We start from the raw sequence: 25,583 nt of genomic DNA, 5'->3' as shown, positions 1-25,583 counted from the left end.
AAAACACCAAAATATTAAATATAAATGAAAAAGAAAGATTTAGAAAAAAAAAATACACATTAACAATAAACATTAATTTTCAGCAGATTTGTGGGAATTTTTTTTTCAAAAATGGAAATTCCCAGAATATCGGTATAAATTATCGGCTATCGGCCTGAAAGTTCACAAATTATCGGTATCGGCCCTAAAAAATCAATATCGGTCGATACCTAGTGTGGACCCATTCACTTTAATGGGGCCGCAAAAGATGTGGACCGCACTCCGTGTGCTGTCCGCATCCGCTGCTCCGTTCTGTGGCCCCACAAAAAAAAAATAACCTGTTCTATTCTTGTCCGCGCTTTACAGACAAGAATAGGCAGTTATATTAAAGGCTTTCCGTGCCGTTCCACAAATTGCGGAATGCACACGGACGGTCGTGTGCATATAGCCTTAATGTGGAGTCAGAGCACATGATGAATAGATTAAAAGAGAGAGGCCATTCATATGCACATTGGAATAGGGCATACACCATTGCGACGGTAAAATCAAGGGAAGACTTCCTTGTGAAAAAATCTAATAATAAAATTAGTGGAACTAAATGAGACCAAGAATTTTTTACTACCGGCTATAATACAGAATATGATACCATAGTAGGAATATCTTCCGATATTGTATGGTATGGACTTAATAAATTGTAGAGGATCTTGGAAAAAGGATGTTGTGGCGAAACCAACCTCGCCACTGGGTTTTGGAGAGGGCTGTTTAAAAGCCTCTTGCCTCAGGATTATGGCCCATAGTAACTTTAAAGGAGAAAACAGACCGGCCGCACAGCTTAAATCTGTCTGTAGAATTGTATTTTATGTTATTATGCGTTCCGTTAAATTGTATGTTATGTGAGGGCACCCAGATAGCTAATATTATTGTATTCGTGTATTCTGAGTGCCATTCACCTAATGATATGCACTCAGACTTGAGCTATCTGGGGATATGTTAAATGTCTGTGTTTGCTGTGGGGGTGTGCCATTGTGTGTTTAAATGGTGAGGTCTGTCCTGTTGTCTCCACATGTGTATTGGTGATCTCCCTTTTGTCCTGAGAGATAATTGGATTGTCTTCGGTCGTCTCCGGGACAGAGGGGAGGAAACCATGATGCATTGTGGGGATATGTTGTATCTGTCCTGTATTTGCAACAACTAATAAAAACCAGGCTGGGTGTGCCAGCACGTCAGACCACTGCTGACCCTCAAGACGGAGCCTTGTCTCGTTATTGGGGGGAATCCCTGTATGCTGTTGGAGACTGATTGCCAGGAGTGTAAGCCGACTGAATGCTTTTCCTGTTCACCTGCGGCAGCTATTTGTGAGGTTCCAGTTTGGAGTGCTATTTTGTATCCAGTTCGGGAGGTTGGTGTTCTGCAGTAGCTGTGCCTGTCTCTCGGAAAGGGGCATATTGCCTAAAAGGATTTTAACCCCTTGTCTGCTGAAACGGTGCCCTTACAGATGTGTATGTGGCAAACTTTGGGCAATGTGCTCTCTCCAAATGAATATAAAAACGCATTGCATGGTAGTGTGAATTGGTTACAAACCACAGGGATATATAAATGTGTACATGCCTGTTGTGGAACTTATAAATTAATTGGCAGTACAAATACAGTTAAATCAACGCAATTACATTTGGAATAACCAAATCTTATATTAATTGCGTTACTAAACATGTAGTGTATGTCATCACATGTAGTGAATGCAATATACAATATGTGGGCAGTACAGTGTAAGAGCATTGTGCAAAAGAATATAGCTCATGCTATAAAACCAGAAACACACAATTTATATGCTATATTAAGACATTTTTTTTAGGAGCATGGATGTAAAATGGATTATGTAAAGTTTTCAGGTTTGGAAAAGGTATATAAACGTATCATAGGAGGAAATTAGGAGTATAAAGTAAAAGGAGAGAAATATTTTGGATACGAGATACCCTGCACGGATGATCTGAAGACTTGTTATTAGAGATGCCTTAAATATGTTCGTCTTATATAATGTGAACAGGTCCCTATGAATGCCAGGACAGCTCTGAAGTGAGAGTTGAATATGTTAATGAAATGTGATTGACACCTGTGAAATTTTTTGTGTGGTATAAAGCCTTATGCACACGTCCGTGGAACACGGACCATGAGATACCGGCCTGGATTCCTGCTGAGTGCAGGAGCGCACGGCATCATTGGTTGCAATGACGCAGTGCGCTCCTGCACTCAGCAGGAATCCAGCAGCGGCGGCACGAAGCGCACTGCGTCATAGCAACCAATGATGCCGTGCGCTCCTGCACTCAGCAGGAATCCAGGCCGGTATCTCATGGTCCATTTTCCATGGATGTGTGCATGAGGCTTAAGGCTGGGTTTAAACGTGACGCTGTGGATTTGCTGCACAAAAATCTGTAACACCAAATCTGCAGCTAATCAGTCACGTGTGAACCCAGCCTAAGAGGGATGACTCACATTCAGGCTTTTTAATGCAGTTTTTGAAGCAAAAATCAGGTGTGGCTCATAGCAGGAGAGAAAGTACAGTATTAAGGACAGATACAACTTGGATGTGTTGTTCTGACACGCATTCAGCATGCAGTTTTAATTTAGCCAATATAGCAGCCTTGTGAACCCCTGGTATTCTGCATTGTGGAAATTATTTCATTAATTTCAGCTAGCTACAATAAAAAACTGCATCCTGAATGCATGCCAGAACTGCACTGTGTGCCAGCACCCTCAAAACTGCACTGTGTGCCAGCACACCATTATGCCAGGAGTAAAAACAGGTCTTATTGTGTCCTTTTATTTTTTTTTGTACAAGATGTTTTTCATGCATTTAAAATAAAGGATTGGTTTGTATTTTTAAGGAGTGCTGGATAAATCACTTTTTTCTACATTGGAATTCATTTGTATACCTGCCTCTGCGCTCTGAAAGCTTGCACACATGAGTTTTTGGTTAGACAGTACAGGTATCTCTGCTATAATACTTTTGCCCTTTTAACATCACATATGCCCTGACACTAATTAGGACATCTCTTAACCCTTTTATGACCAAGGTTCATTGATGTCCCAGTGTCCAGGTCAAAATTTACAAATCTGACATGCGTCACTTTTTGTGGTAATAGCTTTGGAACACTTTTACTTATCCACGCCATTCTGAGATTGTTTTCTCGTGACACATTGTACTTCATGATAGTCATATATTTGAGTCAATACATTTCACCTTTATTTATGAAAAAATCCCACATTTACCAAAAATTTTGAAAAATTAGCAATTTTCAAAATTTCAATTTCTCTGCTTCTAAAACAAAGTCATACCTAATAAAATATTTATTACTTAACATTCCCCATATGTCTACTTTATGTTGGCATCATTTTGGAAATGTCATTTATTTTTTTAGAACGTTAGAAGGCTTAGAAGTTTAGAAGCAATTCTTACCATTTTTAAGAACATTTCCAAAACCCACTTTTTAAGGACCAGTTCAGGTCTGAAGTCAGAGAAAATATATAAACGTTATCTGGTGTGGAAATAATGGACCACAGCAGCGGTACCCTTAAGGGAGTAGGTTCAGTCTCCTAAATAGCAAAAAAACAGAAGGTGCAGGGACCGCGCTCTAAATGAACAGTTTGTCAGTTGTTTAAGTTGAATCCTATAAAGACGGAGAACTGAAATCTTATCCAGCTATCAGAGGCAATAATCGCAGAGACCTATTGTTCATACGAGAAAGTTGTAATCCACCTCCTACTGGTCCGCAGATCTCGTCATGAGTCACCAACCACTGATTGCAGACACCGAACCCGAATACCTTTGAGAAGGAACAGAACAGATGGTGCAATACCCTCGATATATTTAAGGTAAGGGGTTTATTGTACTCGCAATTTTAAAGTTATAAGCATGCACATAGAATTTGCTTCTTCAGGGGCTGCAGTGCAAACGCCGCTGCAGACCAACCATGGATTACAACTTTCTCGTATGAACAATACGTCTCTGCGATTATTGCCTGTGATAGCTGGATAAGATTTCAGTTCTCCGTCTTTATAGGATTCAACTTAAACAACTGACATAAACTGTTCATTTAGAGCGCGGTCCCCGCACCTTCTGTTTTTTTTTTTCAGGTCTGAAGTCACTTTGTGGGGGCTTACATAGTGGAAACCCCCATAAATGACCCCATTGTAGAAACTGCACCCCTAAAGTTACTCAAAACTGATTTTACAAACTTTGTTAACCCTTTAGGCGTTCCACAAGAATTAAAGGAAAATGGAGATGAAATTTCTAAATTTCACTTTTTTTTGCAGATTTTCCATTTAATAATTTTTTTTTCTTTAACACATTGAGGGTTAACAGCCAAAAAAACCTCAATATTTATTACCCTGATTCCGCGGTTTACATAAACACCCCCCGTATGGTCGTAAACTGCTGTACGGGCACACGGCAGGGCGCAGAAGGAAAGGAATGCCATACGGTTTTTGGAAGGCAGATTGTGCTGGATTGGTTTTCTGAACACCATATGTTTTTTATTTGTCTGCCGATCGTCTTGTGCAGGGGCTCGTTTTTTGCAGAAAGTGTTGAGGTTTTTATTGGTACCATTTTTGGGTACATAGGATTTTTTGATCATTCATTATTACACTTTATGGGGCAAGGTGACCCAAAAATTGGCTGTTTTGGAACAGTTTTCATTTATTTATTTTTACAGCGTTCATCTGAGGAGTTAGGTCATGTGATAGTTTTATAGAGAAGATCGTTACGGACGTGGCAATACCTAATATGTATACTTTTTCTTATTTATTTAAGTTTTACACAATAATAGTATTCATTTCTGAAACCAAAGAAATGATGTTTTAGTGTCTCTCTAGTCTGAGAGCCATAGCTTTTTTATTTTTTGGGCGATTGTCCTAAATAGGGTATCATTTTTTGCGGGACGAGGTGATGGTTTGATTGGTACTATTTTGGGGGTCATACGCCTTTTTGATCGCTTGCTGTTGCACTTTTTTTGATGTAAGGTGAGAAAAATGGCTTTTTTTACCCATTTTGTATGGTGTTTATCGGATGGGGTCTATCATGTGAAATCTTTATAGAGACAGTCGTTACGGACGCGGTGATACCTAATATGTGTAGTTTTTTAATTTGTTAATTTTTGTATAGAAAAAGCCAATTTATTATTTTTATTTTACATTTTTATTTATTTATTTTAACTTTTTTTCACATCTTGAAGATCCAGTGGGGCTGTACTATATTTTGCAATGCTCTTGCATTGCAAAGTGTAATACAATCAGATTCCCTGTAGGTGGCAACAGCGGACGCTTTTGCAAAGCGTCCGGTTGCCATGGCAAGCATCGGGGCTGCCATCGCAGCGCAGCAGCCCCGATGGTGGAGAGAGGGAGCCCCCTCCCTCTATTAACCCCATGGATGCCGCTGCCGCATAGAGCTGACACTCTGATGGCGGCGGCTCAGGAATGGAGCCGCCGCCATCAAACACAGCAGGAGGACCGAGCGGGGGGCAGCACTCGAAGGGGGGGGGGGGTTGTCACGGCCAGCAGGAGGAATGTATGGGGCGGGGAGTGGGCGGACTCAAGGAGGGGCACTGTGGACACAAGATGGGGCACAGATGGGGGGGCTGCACAGATCGGGGGGGCACGAGGACACTGATTTCAGGCTCTGATCTGCAGAGCGCAGATCAGAGCCTGAAACCGGCATTTTTTCACTGCCGCGATCCAATTGGTTAGTCTGCACAGACTAACCAATCTGATCGATTGTCGGCAAGGGGCCACTCTGATTGGTCCCTTGCCGGCATTACTGCACTGTATGCTGTCCGTGACAGCATACAGGGCAGGGGCAGAAGCTTTAATCCAAGCGCTTTGCAGCGCTTGGATTAAAGAGCTGCCAGAACGTTTATATACGTGGTAGCTGCACGGGGTATGTGCAGCTATCACGTATATATACGGATTGCGGTCGGGAAGGGGTTAACTACACAGATCGCTTAAATATTTCCCAGGCTTTACAAATAATCCTGTTTTCACCTTCGTCCCCAGACCGTACAAAGTGGTGGGAAGAGTAAAGTAGAAAAATGGCTCCAGAAAGCAATTTTTGTCCTTTTATAAACTTCTCCTTTAATTCATAATATTCAACAGCAGATACAGTCACTTCATATGCAGTGCTCGTTTACGCCTTTCGTCCTTAATCGTAACATGGTTCCATGGTGGAAAGCATGATTTAAATGCTACACTTGTCCCACCTCCCTGCAAGTACAGGGAGCATAAAGGATAGTATCATAGTTTATAAGGTCAAAAAAGACATCTGTCCATCCAGTTCAGCCTGTTATCCTGCAAGTTGATCCAGAGGAATGCAAAAAAAAACAAAAAAAACAAAAAAAAAAAACCTGTTAGGTAGAAGCCAATTTTCCCCAAAAGATTCCTTTCCGACTCTAATCAGGCAATCAGATAACTCCCTGGATCAACAACCCATCTCTAGTAGCTATAGCCTGTAATATTATTACACTCCAGAAATACATCCAGGCCCCTCTTGAACTCTTTTAGTGAACTCACCATCACCACCTCCTCAGGCAGAGAGTTCCATAGTCTCACTGCTCTTACCGTAAAAAATCCTCTTCTATGTTTGTGTACAAACCTTCTTTCCTCCAGACGCAGAGGATGTCCCTTCGTCACAGTCACAGTCCTGGGAATGAATAGATGATGGGATAGATCTCTGTACTGAACCCTGATATATTTATACATAGTTATTAGATCTCCCCTCAGTCTTCTTTTTTCTAAATTGAATAACCCTAATGTTGATAATCTTTCAGGGTACTGTAGTCCCCCTATTCCAGTTATTACTTTAGTTGCCCTCCTCTGTACCCTCTCCAACTCTGCTATGTCTGCCTTGTTCACAGGAGCCCAGAACTGTACACAGTACTCCATGTGTGGTCTGACTAGTGATTTGTAAAGTGGTAGGACTATGTTCTCATCGCGGGCATCTATGCCCCTTTTGATGCAACCCATTATCTTATTGGCCTTGGCAGCAGCTGCCAGATACTGGTTTCTACAGCTTAGTTTGCTGTTCACAAAAATTCCTAGGTCCTTTTCCATGTCAGTGTTACCCAGTGTTTTACCATTTAGTATGTATGGGTGATTTGCATTATTCCTTCCTATGTGTATAACCTCACATTTGTCAGTGTTAAACCCATTAATAACCCATGGATGAGTGGTAGGTTCGGTAACAATCCTTTGCAGAGGCCAAGTTTATCAGGGCAGGTGTCACACTAATAAATGGTGCCCTTTATTATTTCCTTTTTACGCATGGCACTGTAGGGCTCAGAACTTAATCAGACAGATCAACCCCTCCCATGTGCCTATTGTAATCAAAGATGCATATAAACCTACAAAACCTCTCTAACGCCGACAGCACTCCACTTCACCTGGAACAACACACAATGTCATAGCAAAATAACCAGTAGGACCAGTTATCAAACAATATAAAAGGTCCTGCGTTTGGGGCTTCTTTACCTCCTTCTGAGTCAGACCATGTCCCTCATATAATGTTTCCATGGTTGCACCATTATGCCACTTAGTCTATATTAGGCCTATGTTACATACTGAGGTTGGAAGTCGGGTATTTCTCATCCACTTGGTGTGTATTGTTTCACATAGTTATTTGGGTCTTATACTGTGTGTTTCATATTGAATGGTGATTATAGCTTATGTGGCAATAGGAACTGTACAACATATTCCCTTATAGTGGTGGGCGATGTACAAACCGGATTCCAAAACAGTTGGGACACTATACAAATCGTGAATAAATACTGAATGCAATAATGTGGAGGTGCCAACTTCTAATATTTTATTCAGAATAGAACATAAATCACGGAACAAAAGTTTAAACTGAGAAAATGTACCATTTTAAGGGAAAAATATGTTGAATCAGAATTTCATGGTGTCAACAAATCCCCAAAAAGTTGGGACAAGGCCATTTTCACCACTGTGTGCCATTTCCCCTTCTTCTTACAACACTCCACAGACGTCTGGGGACCGAGGAGACCAGTTTCTCAAGTTTAGAAATAGGAATGCTCTCCCATTCTTGTCTAATACAGGCCTCTAACTGTTCAATCGTTTTGGGCCTTCTTTGTTGCTCGTTCCTCTTTATGATGCGCCAAATGTTCTCTATAGGGGAAAGATCTGGACTGCAGACTGGCCTTTTCAGTACCCGGATCCTACTCCTACGCAGCCATGATGTTGTGATTGATGCAGAATGTGGTCTGGCATTATCTTGTTGAAAAATGCAGGGTCTTCCCTGAAAGAGATGACGTCTGGATGGGAGCATATGTTGTTCTAGAACCTGAATATATTTTTCTGCATTGATGGTGCCTTTCCAGACATGCAAGCTGCCCATGCCACACGCACTCATGCAACCCCATACCATCAGAGATGCAGGCTTCTGAACTGAGCGTTGATAACAACTTGGGTTGTCCTTGTCCTCTTTGGTCCTGATGACATGGCGTCCCAGATTTCCTAAAAGAACTTTGATTCGTGACTCGTCTGACCACAGAACATTCTTCCATTTTGTCACACTCCATTTTAAATGATCCCTGGCCCAGTGAAAATGCCTGAGCTTGTGGCTCTTGCTTAGAAATGGCTTCTTCTTTGCACTGTAGAGTTTCAGCTGGCAACGGCGAATGGCACGGTGGATTGTGTTCACTGACAATGGTTTCTGGAAGTATTCCTGAGCCCATTCTGTGATTTCCTTTACAGTAGCATTCCTGTTTGTGGTGCAGTGTCATTTAAGGGCCCGGAGATCACGGGCCTTGACCCTTACGCAAAGAGATTGTTCCAGATTCTCTGAATCTTCGGATGATGGCACAGTTGATGATGATAGATGCAAAGTCTTTGCAATTTTTCGCTGGGTAACACCTTTCTGATATTGCTCCACTATCTTTCTGCACAACATTGTGGGAATTGGTGATCCTCTACCCATCTTGGCTTCTGAGAGACACTGCCACTCTGAGAAGCTCAACATATTTTTCCTTTAAAATGATACATTTACTCGGATTAAACGTTTGATCTGTCATCTACGTTCTATTACAAATAAAATATTGACATTTGCCATCTCCACATCATTGCATTCAGTTTTTATTCACGATTTGTATAGTGTCCCAAGTTTTTGGGAATCCGGTTTGTATATTACTACCACTGTTGTTATATATATATATATATATCTTTCTATTTTTAGAGATTTATGATCATTTATTGTGAGGCACAGCGTATAGCCTGGTATCCGGAGACTGTCACAGTTTTGCTGAGGTATATGGCTGTCCAATGAGGTGTTACCCCTCGCTTCTATGTATATCCTTTTCCATCTTGCCTTTTTTCTCCATATTCTATATATATTATTGAAATAAAGTTGGTATATTTTTTGATAATTGGTCCCACAGTTTTTTTTGCTATGTAATCAAGGAAGCAGTCTGGCTTGTTGACAGTGGTAGTGAGTGGTACCTCACACTCGGGCAGGAGAACTGATGTTAGTGTGAATGATGGTCAGTACAAGGACATCCCTCTTGTCCTTGTACTAAACGACCACAATGTTCTCATGGCGGAGAGCCTTACTGTCACCTTTTCTGAGTAGTTGCCCTACCAGGGATTTAGGGAGGCCTCTCAGATTTTTGCGCACTGTGCAGCAAGCCACAGTACCTCTGGATTTTAGGGACATGAATGCTGGTGTAATAGTTATCCACATAGAGGTGGTAACCCTTACCCAGCAGTGGGTGCAGTAAATCCCACACTCTCTTCCCAGTAACTGCTACGACAGGGGGGCATTCAGGGGGTTGTATCCGGGAATCTTTCCCTTCACAAACACAGAACCTGTAGGTATACTCGGAGGTACTCTCACACAGCTTGTACATTTTAATTCTGTCCCGTGCCCACTTGCTGGGCAGGTACTGGCAGAATTTAACCCTTTCTTTAAAATGTACAAGGGACCCCTGTAAATTTGGAGTTGAGGTGCTCCAGGAGTGGTCTTTATTTTAATAGACAGTGAAATTGTGGGTCAGTTTGGGGAGGGGGGCAGTGTGCATTATCATTATAATGTAGGAATTTTAAAATGGATTCAAAACTTGTACGGGACATGGCCATATTGTAAATTGGAGTGTGGTACAAGACCTCTGAATTCCAATATTGTCTCATTTAGTTTCTTTTGTACCACGCCCATATGCAGCAAGAGCCCCCAAAACGTCTTAATGTCGGCTGCATTTACTGGGGTCCAACCTAGGGGTCTAGCTTATGAGGATGTCTGGTTTTGAGCAATAAATTGCTGGGCGTTTAAATTTGTTTGGGTCACCATCAAATTTATGAAATCGTCAGAGAAAAAGATTTTGAAAAAATCTATTTCTGTGAAGTCCGTGCAGTCAATCTGGATTCCAGAGTTTCCCACAAACTCTGGAATTTGCGGCTCATAATCCTCAGGCGGTGTGGTCCATAGCAAAACACTGGGGGGGCTACTTCATCTCTACTGGGGCGTCTCCTTGAGGAATCCTCATCACCGTGTGACGATGGAGTAGAGGAATGTGGCATCCACTTCTCCCTCATTTGCAGACTCATTTGTAGTTATTTAACACAGGAGGGGGCTTTTATTGAATTTAAAATACATTTTGTGCTAAAGAAAGAAAAGAGAAAAAGATAAGTAAAAAAAATAAGATAAACATTTTGAAAAAAGGCTCCAAAAACTAAAAAAAGAGCATTGAAACCTGAGCAGTTGCTGTCAGCTGCTCAGCAAGTGCAGGACCCACGCATGCAGACTGCACGTTTGTGGGTTCAAAAGTCTAAATTAGTACTAACTAAAATTGGCCTGTGACTGTTAGACAGGATTAGCGGATGCAGTATAGAGAGAACAACAAGTTCTTTGGATCAAACAGTTCAGTGTTTTATTCACATTTTAGGCAAGTGAAAAAACAAGCATTGATAAACAAGCAAAAAGTCAACTTGTGGTGTTGGTGGTAATTCACACCATGCGGCAATTCTGCCTCAAAAAGTCCTTGAGCATCGCAGCACCAACCTATTTTCATGCCAAACAGGTAGCAAGCCTTTATCCAGACACAAGGCTCTCGGATCCCAAGACAGAGACCTCGCTTCTGAGCCCAGCTGCCTATTTATGTACAGCCAGGTGCTGCCAAAACCCGGCCCAGCATTTAAAATCCGGTCCGGTATTTGACCTCACCTGGCTATAAATCAGCCCAGCAGCACATGCTGGGAGGAAAATGACAGTTTTCCCAGACAAAACCTCGCACTGTGTCACATACCCCCCCTTTGTTCAACCCTGAGGGGGTGAACACTCACGCCAGACAGTGTACCCAGGACTGGGTTCTGTGTTCCACCGAAAACTTTACGTTTTGAAGGGAGAGAAACCATCGGGTGACCTGGGCATTTCTGTCCTTGACCTAGCTCATCCACTTGAGAGGGGAGTGTTCAGTCACTAGGTGGAATTTTCTCCCTAATAAATAATAGCGGAGAGATTCTAGTGCCCACTTGATAGCCAGGCACTCTCTCTCCACTATACTATACTATACTGGGTCTCGGCTGGGGTGAGCTTACGGCTGAGGAAGATAACGGGCTGCTCCTTCCCGTTGACTTCCTGAGGCAGTACAGCACCGAGGCCTACTTTTGGAGGCATTGGTCTGTACTATAAACTCCCTTTTGAAGTCGGGCTTCACCAAAACCGGGGACCCGCACAGGGCCGACTTCAAATCGGAGAAAGCCACTTCCACCCGATCATCCCAGCAAACCATCACTGACTTGTTTCCCTTCAAGAGTCCTGTCAAGGGAGCAGATAAAGTGGGAACAAACCTCATGTAATAGCCTACCATTCCCAGGAATTACTTTATTTGGCTTGTGGCGACAGGTCGGGGCCAATTCCGTATCGACTCTATTTAGTTCACTAGGGGTTTGATGACTCCGCGCCCAATGACATACCCCAGGTACTTCCTTCTAACCCTATCGCACATTTTTTGGGGTTAGGGGTTAGGCCAGCTTTCAGAAGGGAGTCCACTACAGCCTACATTTTGGGTAGGTGACTTTCCCAATTGGTACTGTGGATGACAATATCGTTCAGGTAAGCCGAAGCGTATCGACGATGTGGACGAAGCACAATGTCCATTAGTAGCTGAAACGTGGCGGGGACGCCATGCAGACCAAAGGGTAAGACCTCATTGATACAGCCCCTCAGGCGTGATGAAGGCAGTTTTCTCTTTGGCAGCCTCCATTAAGGGCACCTGCCAGTACCCTTTCGTGAGGTCCAAAACGGAAAAATACCGGGCTTTTCCTAACCTCTCGATGAGCTCATCCACCTGGGGCATGGGATACGCATTAAACTTGTAAACCTCGTTAAGTTTTTGAATGTAGTTACAAAACCGCAACGTCCTGTCCAGTTTTAGTATCAATACTATAGGACTGGCACACTCACTTTTTGACTCCTCATTGACGTCTAACTGCAACATTAGCTGCACCTCCACCGATATGGCTTGTTGCCAAGCCTCGGGTACCCAGTATGATTTTAATCAGACTTTTGCCTGAGGTTCAGTGATGACAATGTCATGCTGGATTATGGAAGTGCATCCAGGGAGGTCCGAGAACTCATCCATGTTCCGACTAACCAACTCCCTGGCCTCCTGAGTTTGTTTAAAGGAGAAGCTGTCAGCAATTTTTTTACTGTGGCAGCCGCCTCTCTTGCATCACACAGAGGGGCCGGTACCTCTTCTCCTAGAAAACCCAGCTGCTGGGCTGTCTTCTGTACAAGTTTCCCTGTCTTTACATGGTTTGAGTAAATTCACATGGTAAACCTGCTCCGACTTTTGCCGCCCTGGCTGGTGTACCTTGAAATTTACATCTCCAATTTTCTTGATTTTACATCTCCAACTTACTGGCCATGGTTGGCACCACAACCAAAACCTAATCACCCTGGTTAAAGATCCGGACCCGAACCTGCCGATTATAGACCTGATTCTGGGCTCGCTGAGGTGCTTCCATATGCTCCCTAACAAGAGGCAACACTGTCTCTATCCAGTCTTGCATCTGTGTAACGTACTCAATGACACTTTTATGTGGAGTGGGTTGTTGTTCCCATGCCTCTTTGGCCACGTCCAAGAGACCATGAGGGTGTCTGCCATATAGCAGGTCGAAGGGCGAGAACCCAGTAGAGGCCTGGGGTACCTCTCGCACAGCGAACATGATAGGGCAGAAGGAGGTCCCAGTCCTTTCCATCTTTAGACACTACCCTTTTCAACATATGTTTGGTTAAACTATCCATTTGCGGATGGTAAACGGACGTCTGTAGTTTTATCTGCAGCAACTTACAGAGTTCCCTCATCACCTTGAACATAAAAGGGGTCTCTTGGTCAGTCAGAACCTTTTTAGGTAGTCCCACTTGGGAAAACATCTCCATTAACTCCTTAGCTATGGGCTTGGCCGAGGTATGTTGCAGTGGCACCACCTCCGGCTACCCAGTGGCGTAATCTAGAATAACGAAGATGTGTTGATGCCCTTTGGCGGACTTCAGTGCTGGGTTTATGAGATCCATAGCTATTCGGTCAAACTGTACTTCGATAATCAGGAGAGATACTAGGGGACTACGGAAATGTGGCTGGGGGCTAGTTATCTGGCAGGTCGGGCAAAACTTACAAAACTCTTCCACTTCTTTGAATATGCTGGGCCAGGAAAACTGCTTTAGAATATGATTCTGAGTTTTCTGCAGCTCCAGGTGACCCTCGAGAACGTGTTGGTGGGCTAGATCTAACACAAGCTTGCAATAAGCCTTGAGGACCACCAACTTTTCATTAGGCTCACCCCATAGTTGGTTTACCTGATACAACATATCCTGATGAACCACAAAACGGGGAAACAATGACCTCCCCAGGTTGTTGTGGTTCACCATCTACTATTAACACATTTTCCCAGGCGCGGGATAGGGTTGGGTCCAGACGTTGAGCGGTACCAAAATTATGCCCGGAGACATTGACCCAGCGGCAAGTTTTCCAAGTCTCCCACCATCACACTTAGCGGGGTTGTTTCTCCTTCTTCCACCGCAGTGGCAATCACCCCTACCACTGGCCCTTCAGTGTCAGGTTCCCAGGGTTCACCTGGCCTCCCCCCTGAGCCGGGCCACTATGCTAGGGTTACCCCTGTCTCATGGGCAGTGTCGGACTGGGGTACCTAGGGCCCACCAGTAAAACTTATTTTGGGGGCCCACCGTACCGTACAGTCGAATATAATAAATAATTTTTTTTATATGAACATAGGCTGGTTGAGGTGCTGTACATTGAATATATGTATGTAGTACAGTAAATCTAATGTGTTATGTGCCACTTGTGCAGGGGGTGGGAGACTTGGGGCCCACCTTGGTCAGGGGCCCACCGGGGGATTCCCCTGTACCCCTGTGGGCCAGTCCGAGCCTGCTCATGGGTATCAGTCACTCTCATAGCAGACTACAGTGCCGGAAAATCTCTCCCTATTATGAGTTCATAATGTAGATTTGTGTCGACTACCACCTCATGGGCCCATCTACCAGCCACTATGGTAGAGACACCAGCGCAGTGGGGTAGTCTTTTAAGTCTTCATAGATGCACATCACTCCAACTTTCTGGCCAGTATACTCAGTGGACCGCACCAGGGTAGCCCTTACTAGGGTCACCAGATTCCCTGAGTCCAGCAGAGGCTCCACCGGAGTGTCTCCCGCTTCCACCTGGCACAAGTGATCTAGAGACTCTGGGGGTACCTGTTGCACACAGCCTCCTGGCATATAGCAACTAACGGTAGCCATAGTTAGTGTCCATGGGCTTTACCCGATGGGGACAGTCAGCCCTTACATGGCAGGCTCCTGACACCGCCAGCAGACTATCGGAGCCAGGTGAGTACATCTGGTGTGGGTTTTATCGGCTCAAATCTCCAGTCCTGGGGTGGAGATTTCCGGGGTTTGCCCACCTCCCCCACCCCTACCCCCGACAGAACCCTCCTTTAGATTCCTGGTAGCTTCATAGCATTCCACCAGGTCCACCATCTCAAGGGCATTGCCAGGAGATACCTGACCGATAAAGTACTGGAGAGGGTATGGCAAAGCCCTCCAGAACATATCGGCTAGCATACGATCCAGCATAGCAGTGGGACTCAGCACGTCAGGCTGTAGCCTTTTTTGCAAGAGGTGAAGTAAGTTATAATACTGGGGTCTGATGCACCCGCTGGGCCCAGACCAACACATTCACCCCAGTCTTGCCAGAATCTCACTGTTGACTTTCTGGTAGTCGGCCGCTTGATCGTCCGGCAAGTCGAAATACACCCGCTGGGAATCGGATCCCAGGAACGGAGCGACGACCTCAGCCCACTGGTCACGGGGTAGCTTTTTCCTGATGGCCACTTTCTCATAGATCGCCAGGTAGGTTTCGATGTCGTCTTCGGGGGTCATCTTAGGAATCGCGGCACGGACTGCTTTCCGGGCATCGTGGATGCTCAGGGTTGCTCCTGCTGTCTGCAAAGCCATCACGTGTTAGAGCAGCAACTGGTTAGTCTCCTGCTGCTGCTTATTAGCCTTGCGTTGCTGCAGGTTTGTCTCTTGCTGCTGCAGATTAGCCTCCATGAGGGCCTTCACAACAGCCTCCATTTTGTCGTGGGGCACTGCTTGTAATACAGCTGGTTTAATGTACGACATACAACTGTGCCTGAAAAATGAAGAATCCAAAAATATCTGCGTTCACTCCAGCCTCACTGCTCTTGCATGCATCCTCCACCAATTGTGGGGTTTCGCTCTGGTAGACAGTATAAGCAGATGCAGTATAGAGGCAACAAGTTCTTTGGATCAAACAGTTCAGTGTTTTATTCACACATTAGGCAAGTGACAAAACAAGCAGTCATATACTAGCAAAAATTCAGCTTGCATTGTTGGTGGTAATTCACAGTATGCGGCAATTCTGCCTCAAAGAGTCTTTGAGCAATGCAGCACCAACCAGTTTTCATGCCAAACAGGTAGCAAGCCTTCATCCAGACACAAGGCTCCCAGATCCCAACACAGAGACCTTGCTTCTGAGCCCAGCTGCCTGCCAAATTCCGGACCGGCACTTAAAATCCGGTCCTGTATTTGACCTCACCTGGCTGTAAATCAGCCCAGCAGCACATGCTGGGAGGAAAATACCTGTTTTCCCAGACCAAACCTCTCACTGTGCCACAATACAGTCACAGCTCGCACAGAGAAAAAGTGGTGCATAGCTGGAAAAGACTATATTTTTTTTTAAAATAAAGGACAGACTAGAGTCCGCCGGGGAGAAAGGGGGTGGATGGACAGTGAATGGTGATCTGAAACGGCTGCAAATGAGCCAAAGATCACTGCAGTTGTTCCAGATGTTGTTCTTCTTCCTGTGAAAGCAGTGAAAAGCACTGCTTTATGTGTTAGTACCACAAGTCCCAGTCGACAACCAGCCATACAGTGGGGAACAGGTCCCCTCTGCAAGCAGTCCCTAAGCTAGATTGGCTGCCTGCAGTGAGGCACCAACTGTTCTTTCAGCTGCATAGCACTGCCATTGGCTGGAACGTTGTTCCAGCCAATAGCAGCGCTGGGAAGGGAAGCCAGTGTCTGATGTGGAATGGGCTGATGTAATCAGCCCCAATCACCTCCAGCCATTCCCCCCTGCAGCACCACAGATTGGCTAATTGTAGAATAGCGCTACCATTGGCTGGGGCATTGCTCCAGCCAATCGCAGCGCTGGGAGGGGACATGTGTCTGTTGTCCCCTCCCTGACCTAGGAAGTGACATGGACTTATGTAATCAGCGCCTGCCACCTTTAGCCAAGCCTCCCTGCAGCACCATACCATTGCCGGCACTGCAATGGGTCGATCTTAACGGCCAATCACAGCAATTGGGGCTGCAGGAGGGGTGTAAAAACTGCTCGCCCTCAGCTAAGATGGCTTCTTGCTGATTAGTGCAGCCATCTTATTCCGGTCACAGCACGATTCAGCGCGGTGACAGGAGTTAACCATGACGTACTATTATGTCAACATGCGGAAACTCACTGACTTCCATGATGTAATAGTGTGTCGGGAAGGGGTTAAAGAGGTACTTCAGAATTTATTTTATTCTCTGGCCAATTAGAAATGTACAGTACATGATATAAAGTGTAGTGAAGGTAATTTACTTACCAGTGTCTTTATATGTGACTTCTGGTCCTCAGCTATGTTGTGTGACCAACACTCTGACTGTCCAACTGAAGCCAGTTTTTCTGTTTATTCTGATGGGAGCCTCCATACACAGTTGGTCTCTTTAAATAGTGCCTGCACCTTCCTAAGCTATTATCTGGCCAATTAGAAATGTACATGATGTCAATTGTAATAAGTATCTTCTTACTGGTAAATGTAGTTGTCAGTTATTTGCTCCCTTTTGGTCCTCAGCTATGTTATGTGACCAACACTCTGCCTGTCCAACTGACACAGCATCTTTCTTTTGTTATGGTAGCCTCAATGTCAGCCTCATACTGTAGAGATGAAGAGGGAAACTGAATTCCTGTCCTCCAATAGGAGGCTGTTTCAGTCACATGACAAATCTTAAGACACGAAGGGAGCAGATAACTCATAACTACAGTCACCAGTAAGAGGATTACTTTTACTACAAGTTACATCATGTACATTTCTGAATGGCCAGAGAATAGCTTAGGTAAGGTACTGTCTCTCTTTAACCACTTCAACCCCGCTAGCTGAAACCCCCTTAATGACCAGGCCACTTTTTACACTTCTGCACTACACTACTTTCACCGTTTATTGCTCGGTCATGCAACTTACCACCCAAATGAATTTTACCTCCTTTTCTTATCACTAATAGAGCTTTCATTTGGTGGTATTTCATTGCTGCTGACATATATACTTTTTTGTTATTAATCAAAATTTAATGATTTTTTTGCAAAAAAATGACATTTTTAACTTTCAGCTGTAAAATTTTGCAAAAAAAACACGACATCCATGTATAAATTTTTCACAAAATTAATGTTCTACATGTCTTTGATAAAAAAAAAATGGGCAAAAAAAAGGGTTTGGGTAAAAGTTATAGCGTTTACAAACTATGGTACAAAAATGTGAATTTCCGCTTTTTGAAGCAGCTTTGACTTTCTGAGCACCTGTCATGGTTCCTGAGGTTCTACAATGCCCAGACAGTAGAAAACCCCCACAAATGACCCCATTTCGGAAAGTAGACACCATAAGGTATTCGCTGATGGGCATAGTGAGTTCATAGAACTTTTTATTTTTTGTCACAAGTTAGCGGAAAATGATGATTTTTTATTTTTTTTCTTACAAAGTCTCATATTCCACTAACTTGTGACAAAAAATAAAAACTTCCATGAACTCACTATGCCCATCACAAAATACCTTGGGGTGTCTTCTTTCCAAAATGGGGTCACTTGTGGCGTAGTTATACTGCCCTGGCATTCTAGGGGCCCTAATGTGTTAGAAGTACTTTGCAATCAAAATGTGTAAAAAATGGCCTGAGAAATCCAAAAGGTGCTCTTTGGAATGTGTGCCCCTTTGCCCACCTAGGCTGCAATAAAGTGTCACACATCTGCTATCGCCGTACTCAGGAGAAGTTGGGGAATGTGTTTTGGGGTGTCATTTTACATATACCCATGCTGGGTGAGAGAAATATCTTGGTCAAATGCCAACTTTGTATAAAAAAATGGGAAAAGTTGTCTTTTGCCTAGATATTTCTCTCACCCAGCATGGGTATATGTAAAATGACACCCCAAAACACATTCCTCAACTTCTCCTGAGTACGGCGATACCACATGTGTGACACTTTTTTGCAGCCTAGATGCGCAAAGGTGCCCAAATTCCTTTTAGGAGGGCATTTTTAGACATTTGGAGCCCAGACTTCTTCTCACGCTTTAGGGCCCCTAAAAAGCCAGGGCAGTATAAATACCCCACATGTGACCCCACTTTGGAAAGAAGACACCCCAAGGTATTCAATGAGGGGCCTGGCGAGTTCATAGAATTTTTTTTTGGGCATAAGTTAGCGGAAATTTTTTATTTTTATTTTTTCTCACAAAATCTCACTTCCCGCTAACTTGGGACAAAAATTTAAATCTTTCATGGACTCAATATGCCCCTCAGCGAATACCTTGGGGTGTCTTCTTTCCAAAATGGGGTCATTTCTGGGGTGTTTGTACTGCCCTGGCATTTGAGGGTCTCCGCAATCATTACATGTATGGGCAGCATTAGGAGTTTCTGCTATTCTACTTATATTGAGCATACAGGTAATGAGATTTTTTTTTTCCGTTCAGCCTCTGGGCTGAAAGAAAAAAATGAACGGCACAGATTTCTTCATTCGCATCGATCAATGTGGATGAAAAAATCTCTGCCAAAAAAAAAAAGGAGGGGAAAGGCGTCTGCCAGGACATAGGAGCTCCGCCCAACATCCATACCCTCTTAGCTCGTATGCCCTGGCAAACCAGATTTCTCCATTCACATCAATCAATGTGGATGAATAAATCATTGCCGGGATTTATTTTATTTTTTTATATACAAAGTGTTTGCCAAAGCATAGGAACGCCGCCTCCTCCTCAGCTCGTATGCCTTGGCAAACGTATCTTTAACTGCAGAGTAGAAATCTCGTCTTGCAGCGCCGCATACACCGACTTGCGTGTAATCTGACAGCAGCGCAATGCTTCTGTCAGAATGCACATCAGTGCTGCAGCTAGTCGATCGGTTGGTCCACCTGGAAGGTAAAAAAAAAAAACAGGCCGCAACACAATAATTTTATTAACGTTGGAACAGAACATATAATCTTTAACTTTTTTACCTTTATAGAACAAACCTCTCCTTCCCCATGGGTCAAGGTGCAAAGCGCAAATCGCCCAAAGATGTGGCAAAGTGCGTTATGCACTTTGTCCCAGGTGAAATGAGAGGTTTGCAGCAGCTGTATGTGAATGGGCCCTAATAGCCATGTGTACCTGTCCTGTGAGATGTTATCCCTATGCTAGGTGTACCTGTGTGTGGTACTTCCGGAAACACTCCCCTAAGCATAGGGCAGGGTGGTCAGGACAGTCAGGACAGAAATAGCGGGTGTCACGCCTTATTCCACTCCTGCTACAGACACAACATCTTTTTCGGGGTGACGGTTGGGTTGAGGTACCGGCAACGACATTGGGGAAATGTCGCTCGTGTAGACGGCTAATTACACTGGTGGATGGGGCCACGGAACCTCCTGGGTACAGGAGGTTCTCGATGATCTCTTCCTGAAATTTGAGGAAGGATCCAGGTCTCCCAGCCTTACTGTAGAGAACAAAACTATTAGGTTCCTTTCACATGAACGAGTTTTCCGCGCGGGTGCAATGCGTGACGTGAACGCATGGCACCCGCACTGAATCCTGACCCATTCATTTCAATGGGTCTGTGTACATGAGCGTTGTTTTTCACGCATCAGTTCTGCGTTGCGTGAAAATCGCAGCATGTTCTATATTCTGCGTTTTTCACGCAGCCCTGGCCCCATAGAAGTGAATGGGGCTGCGTGAAAAACGCATGGCATCCGGAAGCAAGTGCGGGTGCGATGCATTTTTCACTGATGGTTGCTAAGAGATGTTGTTTGTAAACATTCAGTTTTTTATCACGCGTGTGAAAAACGCATCAAAACGCATTGCACCCGCGCGGAAAAAACTGAACAACTAAACGCAATCGCAGACAAAACTGACTGAACTTGCTTGCAAAATAGTGCGAGTTTCACTGAACGCACCCTGAACGCATTCGGCCCCAATCCGCAACGCCCGTGTGAAACCAGCCTTATACAGAGCCAATTGAATCAAATATACAGACACCTTCTTATACCAGCGTCTGGTTCTGCGGGAAACTAAATACGGAGACAACATCTGGTCATTGAAGTCCACCCTTCCCATGTGAAGGTTATAGTCGTGGACTGAGAGGGGCTTTTCAATCACACGGGTTGCTCGCTCAATTTGTATTGTCGTGTCTGCGTGAATGGAGGAGAGCATGTAAACGTCACGCTTGTCTCTCCATTTCACCGCGAGCAGTTCTTCGTTACACAATGCAGCCCTCTGCCCCCTTGCAAGACGGGTGGTAACGAGCCGTTGGGGGAAGCCCGCGCGACTACTTCGCGCGGTGCCACAGGCGCCAATCTGTTCTAGAAACAAATGCCTAAAGAGGGCCACACTTGTGTAGAAATTGTCCACATAAAGATGGTACCCCTTGCCGAATAAAGGTGACACCAAGTCCCAGACTGTCTTCCCACTGCTCCCCAGGTAGTCAGGGCAACCGACCGGCTCCAGGGTCTGATCTTTTCCCTCATAGACACAAAATTTGTGGGTATAGCCTGTGGCCCTTTCAATTATACAATTTGACCCCATACCGGGCGCGCTTGCTTGGGATGTATTATTTGAAGCCAAGGTGCCCGGTAAAATGTATTAGGGACTCGTCTATGCAGATGTTTTGCTCTGGGGTATACAAATCTGCAAATTTCTGGTTGAAATGGTCTATGAGGGGCCGAATTTTGTGGAGCCGGTCAAAAGCTTGGTGGCCTCTGGGACGGGAGGTGGTGTCGCTAAAGTGCAGGAAACGCAGGATGGTCTCAAATCGTGTCCTGGACATAGCAGCAGAGAACATGGGCATGTGATGAATTGGGTTCGTGGACAAATATGACCGCAATTCATGCTTTTTAGTTAGACCCATGTTGAGGAGAAGGCCCAGAAAAGTTTTAATTTCGGAAACTTGGACTGGTTTCCACCGGAAAGGCTGTGCATAAAAGCTTCCCGGGTTGGCGGTTATAAATTGTGTGGCATACCGATTTGTTTCGGCCACGACTAAGTCCAAGAGCTCCGCAGTCAAGAACAGCTCAAAAAATCCCAGGGCCGAACCGATCTGAGCTGTCTCAACCCGAACTCCAGACTGGGCGGTGAAAGGGTGAACTACAGGTGCGGCTGAAGTTGGGGACTGCCAATCAGGGTTTGCCAGCACCTCAGGGATTCTAGGGGCTCTACGGGCCCGTCTTTGTGGTGGCTGCGACGGGGCCACTACTGCTCGTGCCACCGTACCAGCTTCAACTGCCCTTCTGGTGCTCGCCACTTCACCAGGTTGTACGGCAGTGCTGGTACTAGGTCCAGGTAGGGCTGCGCTGCTGGTGTATGCCTCACCACGTAATCCGACAGAACCAACCCCACTCTGCTGCTCTTGAAGCGGATCCTGCGCAACCTGTGGTCTAGCGACACGGGGCCGGGTACGCCTGGTGCTATCAGGGACCTCAACCTCCTCGTCCGAACTTTGGGTCAGAGAGCCACTGCTTTCTACAGGTTCATATTCTGACCCGCTAGATTCATCAGATGAGGGTTCCCATTCCTCATCCGACTGGGTCAGAAGCCTGTAGCCTCTTCAGAAGAATACCCCCTGTTTGACATTTGGGCAACAAAATTTAGGGGTATTCCCTGAGACTACCCAAGAAAAAAAGCAAGCCTGTCTTACAAATGGGAGGCTAGCGAAGTACCGGAGGCCGTTGCGGTTGATAAAAAATATAAAAACTGATTTTTTTATCGCCGCAGCGCGTGTAAAGTGAATGTGCAGTGATCAAAAAAAAAAGATTTTTGGTCACTGCGGTGGGGCGGGCGTGGGTGAACGCACGTGTGGGCGACCGATCAGGCAAACACTGCGTTTTGGGTGGAGGGCGAGCTAAAGTGACACTAATACTATTATAGATCTGACCGTGATCAGTTTTGATCACTTCCAGATACTATAAAAGTACAAATGCTGATTAGCGATACGCTAATCAGCGAATAAGGGACTGCGGTGCGGTGGGCTGGGCGCTAACTGATCCCTAAACTACCTAACCAAGGGGCCTAAACTATCCTAAAACCTAACAGTCAATACCAGTGAAAAAAAGAAGTGACAGTTTACACTGATCACTTTTTTCCTTTCACTAGTGATTGACAGGGGCGATCAAAGGGTTAATTGGGGTGCAGGGGGTGATCTGGGGCTAGTGTGTGGTGTTTGGTGTACTCACTGTGAAGCCTGCTCCTCTGCTGGATCCAACCGACGAAAAAGGACCAGCAGAGGAGCAGGCAGCCATATAACAGATCATATTTACTAATATGATCTGTTATCTGGCTTCTGATTGGATTTTTTTTGAAAATCAGCAACCTGCCAGCCGCGATCATTGGCTGGCAGGTTGCTGACGAAATACTGCTTTAACTTTTGCCGGCCCACGATGCGCAAGCGCGGGCCGGCTCTGACCGAAATCTCGTGTCTCGCGAGATGACGCACGGATGCGTCCAGGAGGATTAAATCAACCACCTTCCTGACGCATCCGTGCGTTAGGCGGTCCGGAGGTGGTTAAAGCCAGTACCTTGTCTAAGCTATTCTCTCACTGATATGTGCAGTGTCCCTAAAGTTAGCATGGTGTAGCATTTCTCCAGGACATTTCTGATCTCTAATAGAATTAGTTGCCATACCACATTGCCCTGGGACATTATGAAGGAAAAAGTGGTCCAACTTGCTCCTAGATGTATGTATTTAATGTCACTGTCAATTTCTTTATTTAGACGCCACACAATAGTATTTTGATTAGTATATTGCCTCAGTATTTCTAAACTGGGAGTGAAAGAAAAAGTAGAATGAAAACATTTGCATTTCTGTGTTTTAGGCCTACAAATACTGATGCAAAATACTGACCAGAATACTGTTGTTTTAAAAGTGTCCTTAGAGGAGATAAACTGTTGTGTTCGCATCATTTAACTATAACCAATATAACCAATAACCCCATGAGCCCAATAATTATTCATAATATTAACAATTTCAATTATGTATATAAAGGACTGGGAACGCCTCAAAATATTGGGCCACTATGTTTTATTAGGGTATAGTACAGTAGTAAGACAAACTTAAAATCACATACAATTAAAATTGTTCCCTCTTAGACAGCAATCACGAATCAACAGAAATCCACAATAAAGGAATCAGCTAATAAGTTGTATAAAATTTCGTGAAAAATTCCATAAAAATGAATGAATTAATATAAAAGCGTGATCCTATAAAAATTGCAGCGTAAAACCTCTAAAATCAGCAAGAGCAGCAGAGCAGGTTCAAATTCATAATGAGTTAATATAACAAAGTGATCCTCTAAAAATAGCACATCAGTTCAGACTTCTCTGTGTCAACCAGTATCACAGTGTGCTATATACAGGAGTTACAGACTCTGTGCCTTGTCAGCTGCTGCTATTCGGGACTATGTTATGAACCTGAATTTGCTTTACAGCTCTTGATGACATTAGTGCTGCTATTCTCGGTTAGGATTGTTATTAAGTTTAGAGGTTAACGTTGCTATTTTTAGAGGATCACTTTGTTATATTAACTCATTATGAATTTGAACCTGCTCTGCTGCTCTTGCTGATTTTAGAGGTTTTACGCTGCAATTTTTAGAGGATCACGCTGTTATATTAATTCATTATTTATTTCGATATGATTTGTTATGGAATTTTTCACGAAATGTTATACAATTTGTTAGCTGATTCCTTTATTGTGGATTTCTGTTGATTCGTGATTGCTGTCTAAGGGCTCTTTCACACTTGCATTGTCCGGATCCGGCGTGTACTCCACTTGCCGGAATTACACGCCGGATCCGGAAAAACGCAAGTGTACTGAAAGCATTTGAAGACGGATCCCTCTTCAAAATGCTTTCAGTGTTACTATGGCAGCCAGGACGCTATTAAAGTACTGGTTGCCATAGTAGGAGCAGGGAGCGGGGCAGCGGTATACTTACAGTCCGTGCGGCTCCCAGAATGACGTCAGAGCGCCCCATGCGCATGGATGACGTGCCATGCGATCATGTGATCCATGCGCTTGGGGCGCCCTGACGTCACTCTGAAGCGCCCCGGGAGCCGCACGGGCGGTAAGTATGCTGCTCCCCCGCTCCACACTACACTTTACCATGGCTGCCAGGACTTTAGCGTCCCGGCATCCATGGTAACCACTCTAAAAAAGCTAAACGTCGGATCCGGCAATGCGCCGAAACGACATTTAGCTTAAGGCCAGATCCGGATCAATGCCTTTTAATGGGCATTAATTCCGGATCCGGCCTTGCGGCAAGTCTTCAGGATTTTTGTCCGGAGCAAAAAGTGCAGCATGCTGCAGTATTTTCTCCGGCCAAAAAACGTTCCGGTCCGGAACTGAAGACATCCTGATGCATCCTGAACGGATTTCACTCCATTCAGAATGCATTAGGATAAAACTGATCAGGATTCTTCCGGCATAGAGCCCCGACGACGGAACTCTATGCCGGAAGAAAAGAACGCAGATGTGAAAGAGCCTTAAGAGGGAACAATTTTAATCGTATGTGATTTTAAGTTTGTCTTACTACTGTACTATACCCTAATAAAACATTGTGGCCTAATATTCTGAGGTGTCCCCAGTCCTTTATATACAGATTTTTTACACATTTGAGTAGTGGGGTGATACTACTCGACTGTGGGCACCCGGTTTGGTGGTCCAACAATCCTGTGCGTCTGACTACCTTTGATTGAATTTCAATTATGGGCTTGTCTGTAGCTTGTATGTTTAGTGTGTTTCACAGTGAAATGTTGCTTATGACCTGT

At 44.6% G+C, this 25,583-nt stretch overlaps 1 protein-coding gene across 3 annotated transcripts in view; it reads left to right on the top strand.

Annotated features, from left to right (window-relative positions):
- Window positions 1-25,583, top strand: part of VPS16 (VPS16 core subunit of CORVET and HOPS complexes) — a 517,606-nt gene that overhangs the window by 309,858 nt on the left and 182,165 nt on the right. The gene's annotated exons all lie outside the window — the stretch shown is intronic.

This window comes from Bufo gargarizans, chromosome 8, assembly GCF_014858855.1.
Source record: "Bufo gargarizans isolate SCDJY-AF-19 chromosome 8, ASM1485885v1, whole genome shotgun sequence".
Lineage (NCBI taxonomy): Eukaryota > Metazoa > Chordata > Amphibia > Anura > Bufonidae > Bufo > Bufo gargarizans.
This window is presented reverse-complemented; position numbering and strand designations above follow the sequence as displayed.